General features: G+C 45.7%; 1 protein-coding gene across 1 annotated transcript in view; it reads right to left on the bottom strand.

Annotated features, from left to right (window-relative positions):
• CAND1 (cullin-associated and neddylation dissociated) overlaps positions 1-17,979 on the bottom strand; it is a 105,284-nt gene that overhangs the window by 73,583 nt on the left and 13,722 nt on the right. The window lies entirely within an intron of this gene.

Below are 17,979 nucleotides of genomic sequence, written 5' to 3'. Positions count from 1 at the left end.
TTAAAAAGGGAATTGCGTGAAGGCTGCTAACGTGTCAGGCTGTATGGACATCCCCCGCGTTTTACGCTAACTGCTGACCTGTCAGGATTGTAAAGATTTTCCGTAAATTGCATTGTTGTGCTGACGTGGCAGGCTATAAGGATTTCCAAAAATTACGCTAGCTGCTTTTGAAAGTCCCCAGCGCTAGCTTTTGAGAGCAGATGCTTTTGGGTTTAGTGCTTTTGAACTGAATGCTTTTGGGGCACTGCTTTTGAGCATCCCTTGTAAGTTTATAAGAGCCCCTAGGACCTCACTTTGCATAGCATTTGGACGCACAGTCTGAGAGAAAGGTCTCTCGGGAGTTGTAACTTGGCAATGATTAATGATAAAGAAATACCGAAAGGGGCGCCAGACTTTGGGGCCAATACCTCTTGGGCACAAAACTTCGTCTCTTTCTCTCTCTCTCTCTCTCTCTCTCTCTCTCTCTCTCTCTCTCTCTCTCTCGACCGAGCACTGGAGCTACAGAGATCCAGACGGCCACGATTGAGGAGAGGGGCTACATAGCATCGACGGAGACTACAGCAGAGGATTCGAGCCATACTCTCTCGACATCCATAGTGCAAATGAGGATAGATTCTAGTAGTAGTATCTTTGTTCTAGTTCTTTTGTACCCAGACATGGTATTAGATTCACTATTTTGTAACAGATTGGTCTCATAGGTCATTTTGGCCTTTTGAAGACGTTAATATAACATTTCATTTCATTTCATTCATTCATTCATTATGTCTATCTGTCTGTCTATCTGTCTGAGCACACAGGACGAGGTTCAGGAGGAGTGGCAGTCTTATTCAGGGAGAAGTTACAACCTCTGATACATATAGCTCGGAGGGATGAGCATGCTAGGTATATGTAGGTAAGACTAAAGGCAGAGACAGGTTGTTAGGTGCAGCGGAATGAATGTTTGAACTTTGCTCAAGATGAGTGCTCCGAACTGTGCTCAAGGTTCCTTTTGTTCTTATGGAAGGGAGAGCCTTCCGCTCCTTTAATGAGAGAGTGCAATGGACACAAACAAAGTGAATGGACACTGTGAATGGAAGTGCATGAGACTGAGAGATAGAGAAGAGAATACGACACCAGACGTTGTAAAACCCTCCTCCGAAGGCCCCACTCTCTATGGCGAGAGCGGTCTACTTATGATTGCACAAATCTCTACAATGCTTGGACTTGCCGACGATGTCGACGACGATGAGGACGACGACGAGACGGGCTGAAATCTGAAAACGCTAAGGGCTGAAATCTGCAAATCTACTATCTGCTGAATTCTGACTCTATGTCGGTGACGATGTCGATGGCGACGGTACGACGACGACGCGCTGAAAACGCAGATGCTAAAATCTGCGTTTTCCCGACTGAAACTGTAAACCTTGTGGAAACTGACCGTGCGGCGAGGAACTGCTACGGGAAGGTGAGATCTGCGAGGTTCGGGACTTGAACTGTGGTGTCAAGGGCTGAAAACTGAAAACGCTGGTGGTTCTTAATGTTCCGTCGCGGTGAATCTGCAAAACGCCGGGACCAAAAACGCTAGGGCTAAAAACTGTTCTGTTGTCGCCGGATGTCCTGCAAATGCAAAACGCTAGGCTGATCTAATGTGTCGTGATGACGCTGGGCTGACCTGTTGTGCACAAATCGCCAAGGCTGGTCTTGTGGATGAAAAATGCTAGGGTTGTCTTGCTCATGCAGAAAACGCTAGGCCTCTTGGGTTCTGCTGAGAAGTTGCCTGTTGAGCGAGTGCTCCTACTGCCTCCTCTCCCCAAAAGTGCTAGCGCTAGCTTTACTTATATACTTGCTTGCTAAAATTGCCCTACCCAGTTTTCCAACAAAAGTCACTTAAAAATAATAAGTGAAAATTGGCTAAAATAGGGAAAATAGGTCTATGCACTGTAAAAATGCTCCTGATGGGTTCTGATGGTCATGATGTGCACAACCAAAGAATATGCATCTACTCTAAGTGCCTCGGCATGTAAGGTCTGCAAACAGACTCACAAAAGTGCCATATCACGTCCTATTCTAGACTGACTTGACTGGACTCAACCCTGGTCATGTTGTAGCTTGTCCACGGACACATAGGGTTGGATGTGTCACGTGACACAGGCAGATACCTCTACATCGCTATTTGCTATTTCCCTCCTAGTACGTCAGTATATGCATCACCCAAAGGACAATCCCCCTTCTATATTTTGGATGATGATATATGGGAGTTTTCTAGGGAAGGCAACATTATTATCTTGGGGAATTTCAATGCTAGGACTGCCCATCACCAGATAGTATTCTATGATACCTCGGAGATGCGGGAGCTTGATATTACAAAAATGGACATGTCTAGATTGTCACAGGATGAAGAGCACACTGAGTATGGAAGATACTTGATTGATATGGGGACTGCACATGGATTGGCCATTTTGAATGGTGTCACCAGCGTGTGACTACTATCTATCCTTTTTGTTGATTTCTTTCTTATTATTTATTTACTTTCACTTTTTGGAAACACCCCTCGCAAAACCTAACTGCCCTGCATTGCATAGTTAGTGTGGAATTGTTCAGAGGGAGTCCAGGCTTGAGGGCAAGAGAGCACTAAGGTTGGACAAGGACTATGGTTAGCCAAAGTGGGGTCATTGACTAGCCAAAGTGGAAACCTTTGCTACAAAGGCTACATTTCAGTTCTTGGTGTGGCTGCAGTGTACAAAGAGGGTCAGATGACCTAGAAAGATACAATGGCAACATCTCCTAAAATTTAGGAAACTGCTATTTTGGGACCTGAAAATGTGTTCGCGTCATTACCTCCGAAATGACAAGAACATTTTATTACTCTACCGTGAAGCCAACTGGGCGACCGGTCGGGAGATTTTTAGGCGGCAACCCCGAAATGGGAAATGGCCTGTAAATGTGCCAAGTGGCACATTTCTGTGCACTTTCCTCATGCATGAAGAAGTGGCGCTGATTTTAGAGAAGAGAGGCTCATTTTGCAGTTTCTCTCACAGGTTGAGAGCTATGGAGTGCTTCCTTTCCCTCTTATGTACAGTGCGGTGCCAGGAGTGATGCCCTGCACCCTACGCACTGCTCTCTCTCCCTTATGGCACTATGTTATGCCCCTCTAGTGGGCTTTTCAATTGACCAATGTATAGTTGTGTGGGTGCATGCGCAATTGCCGAGGCAAGAGCCTCTTGCACAGGTACTGGATTAGCTAGCGGCTAATCCCCCGCAGGTACAGGTGATTCGGAGAGGTTTCACGTGCAAAATCTCGTCCGATTCAAAGGGCAAGTAGCCCTACAGGTGCGGGAGCTCGAGGACTTGCTATGGATGCAACCGGCACGCAAAACGGAGCCTGAAGCAGTGAATTACAGACTGTTGTGCATTTTTGCAAGTTTAGGGTTTTGGCCCTAAACGGACCCTAATAACCCCAGGAGGTTCGAACGCGAGGGGACAGTTGTACGGGTGATCTGGCGCATTTTCGGGGCAGAAAACAGAGAATTCAACCTGCTGCAAATTCTTGCCAGGTTTTGCAAAGTGTCCGTATGCGTCGGGAAAGTCATCCAATGCGTGGGGATACTGACTGTGAAGGGTCCTAGTACAGTTATGTTGCCGAAATCGGGCCAGAACAATTGAAATTCAGCCAAGATTGTGCGGGGCAGCTTGTAAGGAACCACAGCTTTTATTTCCTCTTTTAAAGAATAAAGAAATACCGAAAGGGGCGCCTATTTAGGGGCCAATCTGGTGTCGGTCTTCTCATGTAGGTGCAGTCTAGCATCCCGTATCCCTTTCCCCTTTGTTGTGTCTTGAAAGTACAGGTAAAGTGGGCGACAAATTAAATGGGTGAAAGCAAATAAGGTTTAAGTTTAAGGTCTACCGCCCTTTTTGGATTAAACAGGCCGGTTTCATGGTTCCATCCCCGGGATTAAATCACTTTTTCCCATAGAAGTGAGCCTTGGTCAGTTTGAGTTTGAAGACACACGGGATCATAGACCAGACACAGGAAATTGCAATTATGGCTGACAGACCAGATGATGTGACTGCAGAAGTTTCCTCTTCGCAGGGTCAACAGACACATGAAGTGGGTGAGTCTTCAAGACCACCACAGACGGATGATGATATATTCAGGACCCAGTTGGCTACTGTTGTGGCTATGTTCACACAAGTAATGCAGAACCCGAGGTTTTTAGCCTTTCTGCACCCTCCTTTTCCGTCTCAGCAAGTTGGGTCACTAGATCATATTCAGAAGCCTGTTAAGGCTCAAGCACAGGTGATTCATACTGCAAAATCAATGGAAACACCTGTACACTTGACGGAGACCATGCAGTCTCCAAAACCTATGCCTACGGTGTAAGAACAGGTGGCTGAAATGCCAGTCTTTCAAGCTGTACCAGTTCAGCCAGCCACCTTTCAGCAGCCTATAGCTGGTTCTAGTGGGCAGGGAAGCAACCTACAGGCTATGCAACAAGTCTTCCCACCACCTTCAGTACACCCTGGCTATTTTGGAGGTGGATCGGTATTCCAGAGCATGGTTGGTCATGCACCTGGAAATCAGTTTTACACGCCAGGAACAGTGTTCGGGGGTGCTCAAACAATGATGCCTAACCCTATGTATGGTGTCATAGGCATGCTACCAGGGTTTCAAAGCACTCAGGGCCAATTTGGGATGCCACATGCAAATTTTAATATGGCTGGAATTACAAATCAACAGCCAAATATGGCATTTCCAGGTCAACTTAATAGCGGTCAAGGAACACAAATGAACCCTAACAGTGTTCCCAGGTTTCAGTCACTTCCATATGACAACTTAACGCCGCTGGAGAGGCCAACTTCGTACAAAGAAGGTGGCAAAGGTTTGACATTCACGACCTTTACAGGGTTTGATGACAGGAAGAAGGCTCTCTCATTCCTCCAACAGTTTGACGAGGCCTATGCAAGGGGAAACTTTATAGAGGCTTCAAAGGTCCGCAAGGCAGCCACTTTCTTGACAGGGAATGCGGGACAATGGCGGACAACTTTATTGCTTCAAGGACAAGCTCCGTCCACATGGATTTACTTCAAGCAGATTTTTGCAGCAGCATGGTTATCTGATGACTTTGAAGCAGATGTCATGACAGAATGGCACCAGCTTAATGCTGCCACTTGCAAGAATCTGGATGACTACAATCGGAAGTTTTGGAAAGCTCTACTTCCAGTAACTTCCTATAGGTTTGTGCCATTGACAGAACAGATTGAAAAATATTGTTGTGGCCTACCCAAAGGATTGAGAAAGTACTGCACGAAGACCAAAGTCACTACTTTGACGCAGCTCATCGAGGTAGCAAACACTGGCAATGGTTTGCTCAAGGGAGAAAATTGTGAATTTAATACTGGCGTCAAGGAAGGATCAGCCAAGAAAAATTCAGCGAAGAAGTACGTTCCCAATGAGGTTCCTAAAGGGACTCAGGAGCTAGCCAACGCAGGGAAAGGTAAAGCTACGGCTGAATCAGAAAAGAGACCAGCAAAGAATTGGAAAAGACGTTTTCCTCGCAAGTCGGAAGAGCAAAAGAAGGTCTTGAGGTCATTTGTGAAGTCATTTGTGGTCCAGTGTGACGCCTGTGGTAGTAGCATTGGTGCAGTGCTAATGCAAGATGGCAAGGTAGTAGCCTTTGAGAGTAGAATCTTGCAAGGGCCAGAAAAGACTATGCAAGTCTATGAAAAAGAACTGCAGGCCATCATTCATGCGCTCTTAAGTTGGAAACACTACCTGCTAGGTGCAGATTTCGTTGTCCAAACGGATCATCAGACCTTGCGATACTTCTTGACACAGGCAAAGTTATCTGAGAAGCATATGCGATGGACAAATATCTTGCATGTTTCATTTTCAGATTGTGCATGTGGAAGGCAAGAAGAATGTTGTGGCTGATGCCTTGTCAAGGAAGCCACAAATTTCAACTGTGTCAATTCCTTATCATCATGAGCTTGATGATATGAGGGAACAGTATGCAAATGATGAAGATTTTGCAAGGGTCTTCGAGCAACTAATGAATGGACAACGTCATGAACACTATCTTCTCAAAGATGGCTTCATGATGATGCATGGCAGATTGTGTGTCACAAAGCCATTGCGACGCAAAGTTATGGAAGAGAGTCATGTCCCACCGTATGCAGGGCATCGTGGTATCGATGCTACAGTTAAAGCGGTTGAGACATTCTTCTACTGGCCTACATTGAGAAGAGATGTGGATGCCTTTGTGCGAGAATGCCTAATATGCCAGAAGGTCAAGTTTGACAAGCAAAAGGCACCAGGGTTATTGCAACCACTACCTATTCCAAATAAACCATGGGAAAGTATTGCTATGGATTTTATCTTTGATCTTCCGAGAACGCAGACAGGAGACAATGGTATTTGGATCATCATTTGCAGATTCAGCAAGCAGGCTCATTTTATTCCTGTCAGGAAGAAGATAAAGCCAGATCAGATGGCACGATTGTTTATGAGCAATATTTTCAAGTACCATGGCATGCCACAGTCGATTGTTAGCGACCGTGATCCACGCATGACAAGTTTGTTCTGGAGAGGCTTGTTTGAGAATATGGGCACCACGCTCAAATTCTCTTCGTCATTTCATCCTCAAACAGATGGGCAGTCAGAAGAGGCAAATTCTATTGTCTTAGATCTGCTGAAGTGCTATGTGTCAGAGCATAAAGGGAAGTGGGAGCAGTATTTGCCATTGGTGGAGTATGCATACAATAATACAGTGCATTTATCAACTGGCAAGGCACCTTTTGAGATAGTTGAAGGTGGCAAGAAAGTTCCTCCCATACTGCATAGAAAGGACAAGATATTTGAAGCAGATAAGTATATTCAGGACATAGATGAAATGTACAAGAAGGTCAAAGTGGCCTTAGAAAAGACTCAGGCAAAGCAAAAGAAAGCAATTGATCGTCAACGTCGTGAAGTGGTATTTTCACTTGGTGATTGGGTGCTTCTGCGATTTGAAAAGGCAAGGTTAAAGAAGATGAAGGGCAAGGAAAGACTGTTTCCAAAGCTCAACATGCGTTACTATGGGCCTTTTCAAGTATGCGACATAATCAATGATGTTGCATGTAGGCTGAAATTGCCTGAGACTTCGAAGATTCACAATGCGTTTTATGTGAGTCTTCTCAGACCCTATGTAGGTGATGTGCCAGAAGCTATGCCAGCTGAAGATCAACCGGAAGTCGAGGAACTTGACCAGATCTTGGTCCCGGCACAGATTTTGGCACATAAAGAAAGAAAAGTGAAAGGCAAGGTTGCTAGGCGTTACTTGGTGAAGTTCAGAAACTATCCACCAATGGATGATAAGTGGATGGAAGAAGGTGAGCTTGCAGAGTCACCAACTGTGTTATCACTTTACCTTGAAGCCTTTAATTTGCAACCTACCTTGACCCCTTGAGTTTCAAAGCTACATGGATTGTCAGTGTGACAATGGCTTCTGAAAGAAATGATGTACATGTTATTTAAAGTGAGCTCAAATGAAGTACATGTTACATGAATGTTAGAGTTGTACAGATTGTCAGTTTGGCAATTGCTCTTATGGAAAGTCCAAAAGTTTTGTTAGTGCTATAGAAGTGAGTATTTCTTGTCAATTTGTCAAGGATACAGTAATTGCTTCTATTAAAGGGTACATGTGTAACTGCATTCTTAAACTGTCGGTTTGGGTATGCTCGATAGTGTTCTGGAGCATGTACGACATAGATGCAAACGAGGACGTTTGAGATTTCAAGAGGGGGGTATGTCACCAGCGTGTGACTACTATCTATCCTTTTTGTTGATTTCTTTCTTATTATTTATTCATTTTCACTTTTTGGAAACACCCCGTTGGAAATCTAACTGCCTTGCATTGCATAGCTAGCGTGGAACTGTTCAGAGGGAGTCCAGGCCCGAGGGCAAGAGAGCACTAAGGTTGGACAAGGACTATGGTTAGCCAAAGTGGGGTCATTGACTAGCCAAAGTGGAAACCTTTGCTACAAAGGCTACATTTCAGTTCTTGGTGTGGCTGCAGTGTACAAAGAGGGTCAGATGACCTAGAAAGATACAATGGCAGCATCTCCTAAAATTTAGCGAACTGCTATTTTGGGACCTGAAAATGTGTTGGCGTCATTACCTCCGGATGACAAGGGGAACATTTTATTACTCTGCCGTGAAGTCAACTGGCAACCGGTCGGGAGATTTTTAGGCGGCAACCCCGAAACGGGAAATAGCCTGTAAATGTGCCAAGTGGCACATTTCTGTGCACTTTCCTCATGCATGAAGAAGTGGCGCTGATTTTAGAGAAGACAAGCCCATTTTGCAGTTTTTGTCACAGGTTGAGAGCTATGGAGTGCTTCCTTTCCCTCTTATGTACAGTGTGGTGCCAGGAGTGATGCCCTGCACGCTACGCACTGCCCTCTCTCTCCCCTATGGCAGTATGTTATGCCCCTCTAGTGGGCTTTTCAATTGACCAATGTACAGTTGTGTGGGTTCATGCGCGATTGCCGAGGCAAGAGCCTCTTGCACAGGTACTGGATTAGCTAGCGGCTAATCCCCCGCAGGTACAAGTGATTCGGAGAGGTTTCACATGCGAAATCTCGTCCGATTCAAAGGGCAAGTAGCCCTACATGTGCGGGAGCTCGAGGACTTGCTACGGATGCGACCGGCACACAAAACGAAGCCCGAAACAGTGAATTACAGCCTGCTCTGTATTTTTGCAGGTTTAGGGTTTAGGCCCTAAACGGACCCTAATACCCCCAGGAGGTTCGGGGATGTGAGGGGACCGCTGTACATGTAATCTGGCGCATTTTCGGGGCAGAAAACAAAGAATTCAGCGTGCTGCAGATTCTCCCCAAGTTTTGCAAAGTGTCCATATGCGTCGGGAAAGTCATCCAATGCGTGGGAATACTGACTGTGAAGGGTCCTAGTACAATTATGTTGCCGAAATCGGGCCAGAACAGTTGAAATTCAGCCAAGGTTTTGGAGCCGGCCCGTGGGGCGGTAGGCGTTGGCTTTCACCCGAAATTCTTTACTTTAGACACACACACACACACAGCACTTTGCAAAAAGAACCTGCGACGGGAATTAATACTTGAATACACACACGGCTCGGAAGCTAGAATTCCCCGAGCACATGACGACAACCTGTAGGCCCCAAAATTGGCGCCCCTTTCGGTATTTCTTTATTCTTTAACAGAGGGAATAAAACCTGTGATCTCCTACAAGCTGCCCCGCACAATCTAGGCTAAGAAACACCTGTTCTGGCCTGATTTCAGCGACATAATTGTACTAGGACGCTTCACAGTCAGTATCCCCGTGCAATAGGTGACTTTCCCGACGCATACGGACACTTTGCAAAACCTGGCGAGAATCTGCAGCACGCTGAATTCTCTGTTTTCTGCCCCGAAAATGCGCCAGTTCACCTGTACAACGGTCCCCTCGCGTCCCCGAACCTCCTAGGGGTATTAGGGTCTGTGTAGGGCCGAAACCCTAAACCTGCAAAAATACACAGCAGGCTGTAATTCCCTGTTTTGGGCTCCGTTTCGCGTGTCGGTCGCATCTGTAGCAAGACCTCGAGCTCCCGCATCTGTAGGGCTACTTGCCCTTTGAATCGGACGAGATTTCTGATGTGAAACCTCTCCGAATTCACCTGTACCTGCGGGGGATTAGCCGCTAGCTAATCCAAGACTTGTGCCAGAGGCTCTTGCCTCGGCAATCACGCATGAACCCACATAACTGTACATTGGTCAAATGAAAAGCCCTCTTGTGGGGCATCACATAACTGCACGTAGAGGAGAGAGAGAGCAGTGTGTAGTGTGCAGGTCATCACTCCTAGCACCACACTGTACATAGAGAGGAAAGCAAGCACTCCATAGCTCTTAACCTGTTGACAGGTTCTCAATGAAGCATCCCCCCAGTATAAATCGAGCGCCCCCTCTGCTACCCTTGACCTGTAATGCATCTGTGAACAAATAGATGCAAAAAGGGGAAGATTTCCACGGCTGCCAAAACCTGTGTATCGCTGAAAATGTAGCAAAACTGCCCTGTAAACACGCATCTGATGCCTTCCAATGCTGAAAATGAGCTCCTTGGTCCTAGATAAGGTCATGGGAAGCTCAAAAATGGAGAGAAATGGCTAAAAATCACAGTTATCAGCCTCCAAAACTGCTCCAAAAAGTCAGTTACGAGTTCTGTTTTCCCAAACTTGGTAAATTGACCAAAAAGTGCCACTTGGCACTCATACATGCAATTTTCCCACATTGGGCTTTCTGCTTAAAAATCTCTCAATTGGTGCATCAGTTGACTTTGCAGCAAAGTTGTAAAATGTTCCCCTTGTCATTCTGAAGCTAATGACGTGAACACATTTCACGGCCCAAAATAGCAGTTCCCTAAATTTTAGGAAATGATTCCGTTGGGCTCCCTGTGGTCATCTGACCATCTATCCTCACTGGGACCGCATCCAAAAGTGCAATGTGACCCAACTGTCGGATATTTTCTGTTGGTCATCCCACTTTGACTTTATGCCTTTATTGAGTTCACTTCCTAGTATCCACCAACTTGCTAAGTGCGACGGGGGGACCTATATGATTTTGAACTGAGAAATCCTTTTACTTTACGAGCTCCAATGCCGACCAACTTCCCGTCTGCGGGTGAAACTACCGTTCACATTGGCCATACAATGTCCGACCATTTGCAACTTCAAAAAGAGGGCCTCAAAAATAAAACAAAAATCATTGGAAAGAAACCAACAACTAAGCTTAGCAGTTGCCACGTCCTCGTGACATACCCCCCTCTTGAAATCGCAAACGTCAACAAGGTGCTGAATACACCATGGCTGACAATGAGCATGTATGTGTCGTGCATGTGTCGACTGGTGTGCGCACACCCGAGTGTTGACTGTGAGCATGTACGACATAGATGCAAACGAAGACGTTTGAGATTTCAAGAGGGGGTTATGTCACCAGCGTGTGACTACTATCTATCCTTTTTGTTGATTTCTTTCTTATTATTTATTTACTTTCACTTTTTGGAAACACCCCTCAGGAAATCTTACTGTCCTGCATTGCATAGCTAGTGTGGAACTGTTCAGAGGGAGTCCAAGCCTGAGGGCAAGAGAGCACTAATGTTGGACAAGGACTATGGTTAGCCAAAGTGGAATCATTGACTAGCCAAAGTGGAAACCTTTGCTACAGAGGCTCCATTTCAGTTCTTGGTGTGGCTACAGTGTACAAAGAGGGTCAGATGACCTAGAAAGATACAATGGCAACATCTCCTAAAATTTAGGAAACTGCTATTTTGGGACATGAAAATGTGTTCGCGTCATTACCTCCGGAATGACAAGGGGAACATTTTTTATTACTCTGCCGTGAAGTCAACTGGCAACCGGTCGGGAGATTTTTAGGCGGCAACCCCGAAACGGGAAATGGCTTGTAAATGTGCCAAGTGGCACATTTCTGTGCACTTTCCTCATGCATGAAGAAGTGGTGCTGATTTTAGAGAAGAGAGGCTCATTTTGCAGTTTCTGTCACAGGTTGAGAGCTATGGAGTGCTTCCTTTCACTCTAATGTACAGTACGGTGCCAGGAGTGATGCCCTGTACGCTATGCACTGCTCTCTCTCTCCCTTATGGCAGTATGTTATGCCCCTCTAGTGGGCTTTTCAATTGACCAATGTACAGTTGTGTGGGTTCATGCGCGATTGCCGAGGCAAGAGCCTCTTGCACAGGTACTGGATTAGCTAGCGGCTAATCCCCCGCAGGTACAGGTGATTCGGAGAGGTTTCACGTGCGAAATCTTGTCTGATTCAAAGGGCAAGTAGCCCTACAAGTGCGGGAGCTCGAGGACTTGCTACAGATGCGACCGGCACGCAAAACGGAGCCCGAAACAGTGAATTACAGCCTGCTGTGTATTTTTGCAGGTTTAGGGTTTTGGCCCTAAACGGACCCTGATACCCCCAAGAGGTTCGGGGACCCGAGGGGACGCTGTACAGGTGATCTGGCCCATTTCGGGGCAGAAAACAGAGAATTCAGCATGCTGCAGATTCTCGCCAGGTTTTGCAAAGTGTTCATATGCGTCGGGAAAGTCATCCAATGTGTGGGGATACTAACTGTGAGGGTCCTAGTACAGTTATGCTGCCGAAATCGGGCCAAAACATTTGAAATTCAGCCAAGATTGTGCGGGGCAGCTTGTAGGGAACCAGAGCTTTTATTCCCTCTTTTAAAGAATAAAGAAATACCGAAGGGGCGCCTATTTAGGGGCCAATCTGGTGTAGGTTTTCTCATACAGGTGCAGTCTAGCATCCTGTATCCCTTTCCCCTTTGTTGTGTCTTGAAAGTACACGTAAAGTGGGCGACAAATTAAATGGGTGAAAGCAAATAAGGTTTAAGTCTAAGGTCTACCGCCCTTTTTGGATTAAACAGGCCGGTTTCAAATGGCCTACCAAGATTCCCTGCAACAGGTGGTTTTACACGCTTCCCACACCGGCACGGCGCTAGTACAGTGGATTATGTTATGGCTCTGCCACGACCCGTTCCTTCCTTTCAGGATTTCATGGTGGGAACTAGGCCGGTTGGGATAGCAGTCGATGATGCTATCTTGTCTTTCACTGTATCATTCCAGTTCAGCACAGCTCCATTGGGAGAGGTCTCCACACATACTCGGTATACTTTCACGAGGGAGACGGATCTAGTGTACACTGATGAGATATACAGGCAGTTGTGCACTCAAGAGCCAGACGGCCACTAGATGAGCTCACCCAGATTTTGACAGAGACGCTCCATGATGCAACATCGGAGGCATATCCCCACAGCCAACCTCCACACAGACAATCTGGGAGCATGCCTCAGGATAGTTGGTATAATGAGGAGTGTAGTGAGACGAGGATCAAATTACAAAGAGAGGTGCTCATGGGTACTACTACACATAGACAGTCACAGATTATCTTTCGCCGCCGAGTGCGACGACGAAGAGGGCTTACCTATCTCAGTTAGGGCGTGACTTGTATCAACTGTTTACGAGTCAGGACTCTAGTGAGGCATGGAGGCTTTTCCATGATCACTCTCCACCGCCAGTCATCACTTCCACAGAGACATGGGGGGAATATGCTACATCTCTCTATACAACATCAGGGAAGCCACCTTTTCCTGACCCTCCAGAGGCATGCCCAGAGACATGTACTTTCTTTACTGCTGAGAGGATAAGGAAAGCCATTGACAAGATGAAGACAAGAAGAACACAGAATCATGATGGTCTGGCATCAGAGCACTTCATTCATGCCAGAGATATGCTTGCAGAGCCTCTTGCTATGATGTTTAATAGAGCCATGTATGAGGGTTTTCTTGAAACCTGAAGTATGTCCACGATTGTGGCTATCTTCAAGTCGAGAGATCCTATGCTTCCCAGGAATTACCGCACCATCATGGTTGGTCACACTCTGGCTAGGCAATATGCATCAATTCTTGAGCATGAGTTGAATAGATGGGCAGAGAGAGAGGGCATACGAGCAACATGACAAGTAATGTTCAGGAGAGGTTTCTCCACTCTTGATCAGATTTTGACACCCAGAGCCATTATTGAGGAGGGCAGACAACATGGCACGAGGATTTATTGTAGCTTTGTGGATTTCTGCAAAGCCTTTGATACAGTACAAGGAGCCAAACTCATAAATAGATTGCAGGACATGGGGGTGCCCACAGAGCGGATTTGGGGGATTTTAGCTTTGTACAAGACAATGCTAGGGCAGGTACGTACTACTCAGGGCATGTCTGGCATGGTTCACTCCACAACTGAGGATGAAGCAGGGCTGCCCCCTATCTCCGACTCTCTTTGGGATATATGTAGATGAGTTTTCAGATTATGTACAGACAGAGGGTGATAGAGGTGCCCAACTGACAGGGACGTGGATCCCCTTGCTATTATATGCTGATGATATAGTGTTTTGCATTTATTGATCCAAAAAAGAGTCCCTTTCTCGTGGGGACCGACAAAGGTGACTGCCTTTCAGACACTTTAAGCAAAAATTGACTATTGGACCAGTGTTGGCTTTGCCAGACTTGCAAAAGCCATTCGAAGTTTATTGTGATGCTTGTGGTTGTAGTCTGGGAGCGCTCTTGATGCAAGGAGGCCATGTGATTGCTTATGAGAGCAGAATGTTTTCAAGGCTAGAATTGGTAGCACAGATTTATGAGAAAGAGCTATTAACAGTGATCCATGCTCTTACTCAGTGGCGACATTATTTACTCGGAGTCGATTTCACGGTCTTTACTGATCATGCTACTTCTTGTCACATAAGCAGCTTTCGAAAAGCAAATGCGGTTGGCTAACATCTTGTCACAGTTTCACTTCAAAATTGTCCATGTCCAAGGACAAAAAAACTTAGTGGCAACTGCATTGTCTCGAGAGCCCCTCTTCTTGGCTATTTCCGCGATCTATCATAGAAGCTTCGAGGATATGGTTGACCAATACGCCACCGATCTGGATTTTACCGATGTTTTTACTCGGATACAGAATGGGGAGATAGTGCCAGGATATTCCATACGGGATGGCTACTTGATGAAGAAAACAATGTTGTGTGTCACACAGACGTTGAGGGAAAAGGTTTTGACAGAGTGCCATTGTCCACCATTTACGGGGCATCCTGGCATCGACACCACCTTGAAGGGGGTGGAGCGTTATTTCTTTTGGCCGAGACTCAAGAAGGATGTGGATGATTTTTGTTCTTAGTTGTTTAGTATGCCAAAAGGTCAAGTTTGACAAGCATAAGGCACAAGGATTACTACAACCTTTACCCATTCCTACCCGCCCTTGGGAAAGTATTGCGATGGATTTCATCTTTGATCTCTCGAAGACACAGAATGGGCACGATGGCATTTGGACTGTCATTGACAGATTTAGCAAGCAAGCTCACTTCATTCCAGTGAAAAAAACACTCAAGACGGACCATTTAGCGAGACTGTTCATTGCACAGATATTTTGATTACATGGCATGCCTGAGACAATAGTTTCCGACAGAGAGCCCCGATTCACGAGTTTGTTTTGGAGGGCTATTTGGGAGAACATTGGCACGCGGTTGTAGTTCTCGTCATCATTCCACCCACAAACAGGTGGGCAATCGGAGATCGCAAATTCAGTTGTTCTGGATTTATTGAAGTCCTATATCTATGATCTAAAGACTCAATGGAAAAAGAAAAATTCCTTTGGTGGAAGTTGCCTGCAATAACACGGTTCACTCTTCAACGGGAAAGGCGCCATTTCAAATAATTGAAGGTGCTCAGAAGGTTCTATCCTTTCTCAGTACTAAAGACAAGATTTTTGAAGCTAACCAATACACGAGGGACTTGGGACACTACTTTTGCCAAGGTCCGTGAGGCTTTAGAGAAGTCTCAAGAACAACATAAGAAGGCACCAGATCAGCATCGATGAGACTTGAAACTAAAGGAAGACGATTGGGTGCTCTTACGTTTTGAGAAGGCACGCCTAAGGAAACGAAAAGAAAAGGAGCGGCTTTTTCCAAAGCTTCACATGAGGTATTATGGCCCTTTCCAGAGTAAAGAAAAGATAAATGATGTCTCCTTTCGACTCAAGCCGCCCGATACTTGGAAGATTCACAATGCACTCCATGTGAGTCTCTTGAAACCTTTTAAAGGTGAGAGATGCCAATTTATGGGAGCCTATTCAGCAACCCGAAGTGGAAGAGAGCGAGGAGATAGTTGTTTCTGAACAGATTTTGGCACACAAGCAAAGAAAGATGAAAGGTAAATTGATTCGGCAGTTCTTGGTCAAATTCAAGAACTATCCGACATTAGATGCAAAGTGGATGGAGGAGGACCTAGCAAATACTCCTCAGACTTTGGAATTTTACCTTGAAGCATTCGGTTTAGCTACCTCTACTTTGATAGATACGGCAGATCGACAAGGTTGAACCCGGTGCAGAGGGATTGCACAAGAAGGGAGTCACTCCGATCCTTTGTCACAGATTACCTCGATTGAATAGAGTCACTGCTGTCCCCTTTGGATTTCGGAGATACTGCTGGGCTGACAATATTCTTTATGGAACGGAATTTCCAAAATTGAATATGTACTCACTTATTTGAGTGCAGGAACTGAAAGACGAAATGACTGCAACATTTCGGTCTCATAAATCTCTATAGACATGATCGCAATAAGGATTAGTTAATGCCGCATCAGTGAGGTCCGGGATGGACCTAGATGCGGTTATTAAATACGTTGTTGGCACTCATGGTCTGAGATTTGGAATGAATTTTTCTGTGATTGATTTGTCATGTAATGTCATGTGCAATGATGTGACTATCGTCTTTGTACAAGTGCTAGATGTGTTGTGTCTAGTGCGTCGGTACTTAGAGTTAGCGTCTGCTGAAATGGTTTATGGCCCTTGTCTGTTTTGCAGGCGTAATTGAGGGCGATTACAATTTTTTCAAGAGGAGTATATCACAAATTGATGACGTGGCAGTGCTACCCGGAGACACACTCACACACGGCAGACAGATGACGTGGTAGATTGTACGGCAGAATTACTGACATGGCAACAGTACGGACGCCCGTAAAAAGCGCTGACAGCCTGTACGTACTGCTGATGTGGACACACACACACACGGCAGACAGATGACGTGGTAGATTGTACGGTAGAATTACTGACATGGCAACAGTACGGACGCCTGTGAAAAGCGTTGACAGCCTGTACAGACTGCTGATGTGGTAGATTGTACGGCAGAATTACTGACATGGCAACAATACGGACTCCCGTGAAAAGCGCTGACAGCCTGTATAGACTGCTGATGTGGACAGCGTACGGATTGCTAACGTGGCATTGTACAGACGTCCGCTTTTTGCGCTGGCATGCTGACGTGGACATTGTACGGATTTTTGCAATTTGCACTGCTGCTTTTTGTTGGCAAATTTTGAGTCAAAAGCTTTTGGGACTCAATTGTTTTTTAGTTTAACACTTTTGGGACTCTCCTTTTAGCATACCTTGTAATGTTTATAAGTGACCCAAGGGTCTCACTTCTCAGAGCATCTCGACGCAGAGTCTGGAAGCGAGCACCCATGGGAGTTGTACTTCGCTCAAAGATTAATATAAAAAGATATACCGAAAGGGGCGCCAATCTTTGGGGACAATCTCTCTTGGCACGAAACTAAGTTGGGCTGTGTCAACTCTTAAATTGTGAAGTGTTTTTGAAGTGAATCTCTTTTGTGTCGCGACAAAATCTAGACTTGGGCTGTCCATGTTTGTTACAATCACAATCATCAGTGAGGTCCAATGTGGATCTAGATGCGATTGCTAAACATGTTGCCGAGAGATCATGGTCCTAGATCTCGATGGATTTTATGCAATTTGATGTTCAATGACTGTCATCCTTGTGCAAGTGCTAGATTTGTGTCGTCTAGTGCGTCGGTACTTAGAATCAGAGTGTCTACTAAACTGGTTCATGGCTTATGTCTGATTTTGCAAGAGTAATCAAGGGCAATTACAATTCTTTTAAGAGGGGGGTGTGTCACAAAATGATGACATGGCATGTCTGCCTGAAAACTGACAAGATTTAAAGTAAGTTGTTCCAACATATTGGGTCCCGTCCAATGGGACCTTGGGAGACACAAGGAAAATTAAAAAGGGAATTGCATGAAGGCTACTGACGTGTCAAGCCATATAGACAGCCCCCGCGTTTTACGCTAACTGCTAACGCGGCAAGACTATACGGATTTTCTGTAAATTGCGTTGTTGTGCTGACATGGCAGGTTGTACGGATGTGCCACTCTACAGGTACAACCGTTACAATATCCTGACACATGCTTTGCATCCCCCTCATGTCTTGTAGTTGAATGCCTTGCAACTCCTCAAAAAGTACTGTAAACTGCAATTAGTTCCCAAAAGAACAAGCTAGACACTCTACCATGGAACCCCAAGACACATGAGGTCTACTACCAACCATGTGGCCTCGCTGTGTGTTGACCATAGGGTTCCAAA

Source organism: Adiantum capillus-veneris, chromosome 23 (assembly GCF_014529385.1).
Source record: "Adiantum capillus-veneris isolate H3 chromosome 23, ASM1452938v2, whole genome shotgun sequence".
NCBI classification, from domain to species: Eukaryota; Viridiplantae; Streptophyta; class Polypodiopsida; order Polypodiales; family Pteridaceae; genus Adiantum; species Adiantum capillus-veneris.
The sequence above is the reverse complement of the archived record's forward strand: the minus strand, read 5'-3'. Positions and strand labels throughout refer to the sequence as shown.